Raw genomic sequence first — 8,262 nt, forward strand, 5'->3', positions numbered from 1 at the left:
TCGTGAAGACATATGACTACATCAACCGCGTTGTGCTAACGCTTTCGGTCTACGAGGGTACGTGGACACACTCTCCCCTCTCGTTGCTATGCATCACCATGATCTTGCATGTGCGTAGGATTTTTTTTGAAATTACTACGTTCTCCAACACACATAGCATATTACTCCCCCATGATGTGATACCAACGAAAAATTAACAAGAGGCAATAAGAGGATCCAACAAGAGATAATCAATGGACTTTTTAGAATTTGAATTTCTCATGAGAGATATACCACCTAGTGACTAGATAATCTTGTAATATCAATACTAGACGGTATTCCTCATATACATACATTTATAGGATTGTGAGGTGCACAAAGCACATCACTCCCCCAAAATGGGATGTTCCATTAATCTCTCACACGAGCCAACTAGGATACAAACAAGAAGCATAAAGGCTCAACGCACGACACACACGTACATGATGTGCAAACCAACACACACATACTTGATTGCTCAAGATAATCAAGTTGGAAACATAACATATACAAACACATGCAAGGAACAAAACCAAATATGCAAAGGGGCAAGTAACTTTCAATGTAAACAATTTAAGCATGAGTTACTACAAGGAGGAACATTGGATATAAGATAGAAACTTGATAATCAGAATGATTTGGCTTGAGACAATATGAATGATGAAAATCCCCTTAATTCTTCATAATGTAGCCAAGTCTCCAATGCCCTCCGTAGACACCTATTGATCAAGTTTGAGCTAGTTGGTCCCCAACCAAGTTGGGTCCTAAGAGGTTAGTCACAATAGGCTTGGCTACCCAAATGGTTCTTTGCTTGACACCACTTTGAGTACCAACAAACTTGGCAAACACATTGCCAACCTTATCCTTCCCAAGAGAATAGATATCATCAATAATAATTGGGTTGGATGAGTTACCACTAGTGCATGAAGAATCGAGGTGACCTTTCTCATGACATAAGTAGCAACGTCTACTCTTCACTTTCTTCTCACTTGATTTCTCAACTTGAGAAGCATTAGCTTGAGTATTATTGGGAAGAGCCCTTTCTTCAACTTGTGGTTGATAATGAGATTGAACTTGTGGCCGCTTCCCTTGTTGCTTATCACTAATGGCCTTCTTCTTCAATGGGCAAGATCTAACATGATGCCCTTCAATTTTGCACTTGAAGCAAACAATCTTGGCCAAATTCTTGACTTGTTCTTGGCCCTTATTCTTGTTCATCTTGGACTTCTTCTTCTTATTGGAGTTGAATCCAAGTCCACCTTTGTCATTGGGGGATTTTTGCATACTCAAGATATTGTTGAGTGTGGATTTCCCTTCATGACACTTTTCCAAGTATTTCTTCAAAGAAATGACTTGGGCCTTGAGCTCTTTGATTTCCTCTACATGGTTAGTCTCAACACAAGCACTATAGGAAGTATAAGCTTCATCATTAGAGCAACAAGGAAAGGAGAGCAATTCACCACAAGATGTACCAATGTTATGCATGGATGACTCACGAGGACTGGCACAAGGCAATATAGAATTTTGACTAAAAGTAGTGCTAGTATCCACATGAGGCTCACTAGATGTTACCTTAGCAATCATGGCCTCATGAGCTATCTTTAGCACATTATGGGATACTAGAAGATCATCATGGGAGCTTGAGAGCTTTTCATGGCTTTCTTCCAATTTCCCATAATTGTTAGATAGCAACTCAAGTTGAGCCTGAAGCTCAACATTCTCCTTCAAAATGGATGCTTCACAAGTAATAGAGTTAGTAGCACAAGCATCATCAATAATAGCAAGAGGAGAAGGCAACTTGGCAAGCTCTTTTGAATATGAAGCTTTAAGTTGTGCATGAGACTCGGTGAGTTTGATGAGCTCACTCTTAATGACCCTTGAGCCATTTTCGAGGTGCCCAAAGTCCTCAAGAAGTTTAGCATGTGTAACTTCAAGCTTCTCATTTTTAGTTTCAAAATCATTGGCCACCTCAAGAGCTCTATCATGAGATTCCTTCACTCTAGATAATTCTAGAGCAAAAGTCTCCTCAAGAGATTCCTTGGTGGTTTGTTCAAGTTCAAGATCTTGAGAGAGGTCTGCAATCTCATTAGCGTAATCATGCTCATGTCCTTCCATTTTTTCAATGGTGACCTCATGCTCCTCGAGATGAGATTCCAACTCCTCAATATATTTCTTGCCCTCAATGGCAATGGACATGATTTCCATGAAGTTGGAACGAACAATTTTATTTTTATGAAGAGCTTTAAAAATCATTTCCCCCTTAATTTGGCAACATTATCATTCTCTTCATCATCATTAGCATTAACATCATCATCAAGAGACATATTGGGGTTCAAAGTAGGAGATACCTTTGAAGCCTTAGCCATAAGGCATAAAGCAATAGATGATGATGTAGGATCCCTTGAAGCACCATTTGAGACCACATCTTGTTCCATGGAGTGTTGGGTTTCCTCTACATTGTTAGCACAACAACTCGAGGAAATACATGCATTTTTGTCATGGCAACAAGATATACAAGCATATCATTATGAGATTTAGTCAAGCAATTTCTACATGATATGCACGGACTATCAACACAAGCATGTGAAACATGTAAGGTGCACGAAGTGTTAAAGTCCAAAGATGGAGGATTGCAACAAGATAGAGATGAAGAGTCATCAACGATAAGCACACTATCATCATTCCAATGACCAACACTACTCACCATAACATTACCTTGTGGAAACCCACATGTAGGTGAAGTAGAAGAAGTTGCGAAGGCAACACGGCCGGAGGTGGAGGGAGAACAATCATCCCGACAAATCTTGGACACACCATATTTATCTTGAAGCTTTGTCCACAACTCATGAGCATCCCGGAACGACATGAGTTGAAATATAACTACATTGCTCAAAGCATCGAAAAGCACATTAGAAGCTTGAGCATTGAGATAAGAGTTTTTATCATCCTCTAAAGATAATCTTTGGGGATCCTTTGGAGGAGAAAAACCCATATCTACAATTCGCTCTAAATTTGGGTCCATAAACCTAAAGAGATTAAGCATGCAAATTACCCAAACATCAAAATTTGTGCCATCGAAACTAAGAGTGTCAGAGAATCCTAATCCCCTAGTCGACATCTTTACTCTCTAGGCGGTAAAGCCTAACAAAGAGAGACGAGGCTTCGATACCAATTGAAAGATCGTGTATGATGCCTAGAGGGGGTGAATAGGTGCTTTAAAATAATTATGGTTTAGGCTTGAACAAATGCGGAATAAACCTAGCGGTTAATTTGTCAAGAACAAAACCTACAACAACTAGGCTCACCTATGTGCACCAACAACTTATGCTAAGCAAGATAAACAACTAAGTGATAGCAAGATATATGACATGAAACAATAAGGCTATCACAAAGTAAAGTGCATAAGTAAAGGGCTCGGGTAAGAGATAACCGAGGCACTCGGAGACGACGATGTATCCCAAAGTTCACACCCTTGCGGATGCTAATCTCCGGTTGGAGCGATGTGGAGGCACAATGCTCCCCAAGAAGCCACTAGGGCCAACACAATGCAAGATGTCGTGATTCCACTAAGGGACCCTTGAGGGCGGTCACTGAACCCGTACAAATGGCAACCCTTGGGGACGGTCACCGAACCCGTACACTTTGGCAACCCTTGGGGGCGGTCACCGGTACCCATCAAATTTCTCGGGGTGATCTCCACAACCTAATTGGAGACCCCGAAGCTAGCCCAGAGCTTTATGATACGTCTCCAACGTATCTATAATTTTTTATTGCTCCATGCTATATTATCTACTGTTTTGGACATTATTGGGCTTTATTATCCAATTTTATATTATTTTTGGGACTAACCTATTAACCGAAGGCCCAACCCAGAATTGTTGTTTTTTGCCTGTTTTAGGGTTTCGAAGAAAAGGAATATCAAACGGAGTCCAAACGGAATGAAACCTTCGGGAACGTGATTTTCTCACCGAATACAACTCAGGAGACTTGGACCCTACGTCAAGCCAATTAACAGGAGGCCACGAGGTAGGGGGGCGCACCTGCCCCCCCCCTAGGTGCGCCCTCCACCCTTGTGGGCCCCCTGTTGCTCCACCGACGTACTTCTTCCTCCTATATATATCCACGTACCCCCAAACGATCAGATACAGAGCCAAAAACCCATCTTGTGGCCTATTCCGGAGCTCCGCCGGAGGGGGCATCGATCACGGAGGGCTTCTACATCATCATCCAAGCCCCTCCTGAAGTGTGAGTAGTTTACTTCAGACCTACGGGTCCATAGTTAGTATCTAGATGGCTTCTTCTCTCTTTTTGGATCTCAATACAATGTTCTCTCCCTCTCTCGTGGAGATCTATTCGATGTAATCTTCTTTTTGCGGTGTGTATGTTGAGACCAATGAATTGTGGGTTTATGATCAAGTCTATCTATGAATAATATTTGAATCTTCTCTGAATTATTTTATGTATGATTGGTTATCTTTGCAAGTCTCTTCGAACTATCAATTTGGTTTGGCCTACTAGATTGGTTGTTCTTGCCATGGGAGAAGTGTTTAGCTTTGGGTTCGATCTTGCGGTGTCTTTCCCAGTGACAAAAGGGGCAGCAAGGCACGTATTGTATTGTTGCCATCGAGGATAACAAGATGGAGTTTTTATCATATTGCATGAAACTATCCCTCTATATCATGTCATCTTGCTTAAGGCGTTACTCTGTTTTTAACTTAATACTCTAGATGCATGCTGGATAGCGGTCGATGAGTGGAGTAATAGTAGTAGATGCAGACAGGAGTCGGTCTACTTGTCTCGGACGTGATGCCTATATACATGATCATACCTAGATATTCTCATAACTATGCTCAATTCTGTCAATTGCTCAACAGTAATTTGTTCACCCACCGTAGAATACTTATGCTCTTGAGAGAAGCCACTAGTGAAACCTATGGCCCCCGGGTCTCTTTCTCATCATATCAATCTCCATCACTTTATTATTGCTTTGCTTTACTTTGCTTTTACTTTTTACTTTGCATCTCTATACCAAAAATATTATTTATCATCTCTATCAGATCTCACTTTCGTAAGTGACCGTGAAGGGATTGACAACCCCTAAGTGCGTTGGTTGCGTTGAGCTATTGTTTTTGTGTAGATACGAGGGACTCGCGCGTAGCCTCCTACTGGATTGATACCTTGGTTCTCAAAAACTGAGGGAAATACTTACGCTACTTTGCTGCATCATCCTCTCCTCTTCGGGAAATCCAATGCAGTGCTCAAGAGGTAGCACTTTACACCACAATGACTAAGCTCCGAACACCACCAACCGTCTAAGGCGCCCAAGCACCCAAGAGGAACAAGCTCAAGGGTACCAAGCACCCAAGAGTAATAAGCTTCTCAGCTTGTAACGTCCACGTATCACCGTGGAGAACTTAGACCGATGCACAAAATGCAATGGCAAGGGCACATGGAGTTCCCAACTCCTTCTCTCCCAAATCCCACCAAAGCAACTAATGCTAGGGAGGAAAATGAGAGGAAGAACGAAGAAGAGAACACGAAGAACTCCAAGATCTAGATCCAATGGGTTCCCCTCACATAGAAGAGAAAGTGATTGGTGGAAACATAGATCTAGATCTCCTGTCTATTTTCCCTCAAAAACTAGCAAGAATCATTGGAGGGATTGAGAGATAGCAAGCTCGAAGAAGGTTAACAATGAGGGAAGAACACGAGCTCAAGGGATGGGGTCCAATGGGGAAGCAGATCCCCTTTTATAGGTCCCCACGAATCTGCCCGTTATGTGCAGAAAACTGTAGGACCGGTACAACCGGTGCACGAACCGATACAACCGGTAAAAGCAGAGGAAAACCTACCTGTAGGAAAAAGCCCTAAGCGGTACAACAACCCGGGGAACCGGTAGTACCGGTTAAACTGAACTAACCGGTACAATCGGCCCACAACCTCCCAACAACAGCTCCACAATAGAAGCCAGACCGGTGGTAGAGTGGTACATGGCCGGTACAACCACCGGACCAACTCTGGAGCGGTACAACAGCCCCAAACACCGGTAGTACCGGTCAATTGGTACAACCGGTGTAATAAGCGGTACAACCAGTCTATGTAAAACAGGTAAGATCAAAACCGCCATAACTTTCACATACGAGCTCTGAATTTGACGAAATCAAGTTTGTTGGAAAGCTAGCGACAAGGGCTAACACAATCTTGATAGAAATAGCAAAAATAAGGAAATTATAATAGGCCCATAAGAAAATGGTGAGAACCCTTCCTCGAATAAGACCGGTAAAACCTCCAACGCCGAAAACGCAATATAAGAAGCAAGTGAACTCCGTTTTTGATGAACTCAAGCTTGTCATCAAGATGACCATAAGCTCTAAGACTCACAAAGAGAACCAAACAAGAACCAAGAAAGATGATGCAAGGATGCAATGGTTTAGCTCTCTACAAATGATACGATCAAGATACTCATCGAGAGCCCCCCTTGATAGTACGGCAATTGATCCTATAACCCGATCTCCCAACTACCACCATGAGACCGGTAAAATAGAAGACCTATCAAGGGAAAACCTTTGCCTTGCACAAAGTCCACTTGAATTATATGATGACGATCTTGACTCCCTCAAGTTGGACCACCTTTCTTGATTGCGTTGGCTCGATGAAGACTAGATGATTGCTCCCCCATAGTCCACTATGGGTGAGCCACTCATCGGCAAATCTTCACAAGTCCATTGTCACCACAATGGACGGCAAGCTTCAAGCACTTGATCTCTCGTGATGCATCACTTGAACTTGCACACCGCAACCTAACCCCACAAAGAACTCTCACGAAGACCATGGGTTAGTACACAAAGCGTAATTGACAATGCTTACCATACCATGGGATCACTTGATCCCTCTCGGTGCATCTTCTACGCTTTGTGTGTTGATCAATTTGATTCACTCTTTGACTTAGTCTTGGTCAACCTCTCACAAGACCAATCTTTAGGTAATTCCTTGAATAGCACCTTGGTCGACACAAACTCTCCTTGAAACCAACACATGTACTCCAAGAAAAGCCTATGGACAAAACCTTCAAATATAACTCAAGGCAACCATTAATCCATCGAGATTGTAATCAATTACCAAAACCAAACATGGGGGCACCGCATGTTCTTTCAGGTGCTACGATGTGCAAGCGAATGAGCTAGAGTGCTAGCGAGGCTTTACACATTGCTGCGAATTAGATGGGCGTGCCAGGGTGACCAAATGATCGCTGGAGCTACGTTGGCATACTTCTGTCAACTTTGAATCGGCGTCTACGGTGAGTGATACATCTCCGTCGTATCTATAATTTTTAATTGTTTCATGCCAATATTCTACAACTTTCATATACTTTTGGCAACATTTTATATTATTTTTGGGACTAACATATTGATTCAGTGCCCAGTGCCACTTCCTCTTTGTTGCATGCTTTTTGTTTCGCAGAATACCCATATCAAACGAAGTCCAAATGCGATAAAAATTTATGGAGAATTATTTTGGAATATATGTGATCTTTGGCAAGTCGAACCAACATGAGACGATGCCCGAGGGGCCCACAAGCCCTAGGGGCGCGCCCCCTACCCAGGGCGCACCTGGCAGGCTTGTGGCCACCCCGAAGGTCGATTAGAGGTGTCCTTAGGCCGCAATAACGCTTATATCCAGATAAAAATCGTGTTAAAATTTTAGCCCAATCCGAGTTACAGATCTCCGGATATTTAAGAAACGGTGAAAGGCCAGAAAACAGGCCGCGAAACAGAAGAGAAACAAAGAGATAGATCCAATCTCGGAGGGACTCCTACCCCTCCGCCGCCATGGAGGCCAAGGACCAGAGGGGAAACCGTCTCCCATCTAGGGTGAGGTCAAGGAAGAAGAAGAAGGAGGGGGCTCTCTTCCCCTCTCTCCTGGTGGCGCCGGAACGCCGTCGGGGCCATCACTGTGACGCCGATCTACACCAACAACTTCGCCGCCGTCATCACCAACTCTAACCCCCTTTATGCAGCGGTGTAACACCTCTTCTCCCCACTGTAATCTCTACTTGAACATGGTGCTCAACGTTATATATTATTTCCCAATGATGTATGGTTATCCTATGATGTTTGAGTAGATCTGTTTTGTCCTATGGGTTGGTTGATGATCATGATTGGTTTGAGTTGTATGTTTTATTATTGGTGTTGTCCTATGGTGCTCTCCGTGTCACGCAAACGTGAGGGATCCCCACTGTAAGGT

The sequence above is a fragment of the Triticum urartu genome, chromosome 4A (assembly GCF_056163025.1).
Source record: "Triticum urartu cultivar PI428250 chromosome 4A, HENAU_Tu73, whole genome shotgun sequence".
Classification (NCBI taxonomy): domain Eukaryota; kingdom Viridiplantae; phylum Streptophyta; class Magnoliopsida; order Poales; family Poaceae; genus Triticum; species Triticum urartu.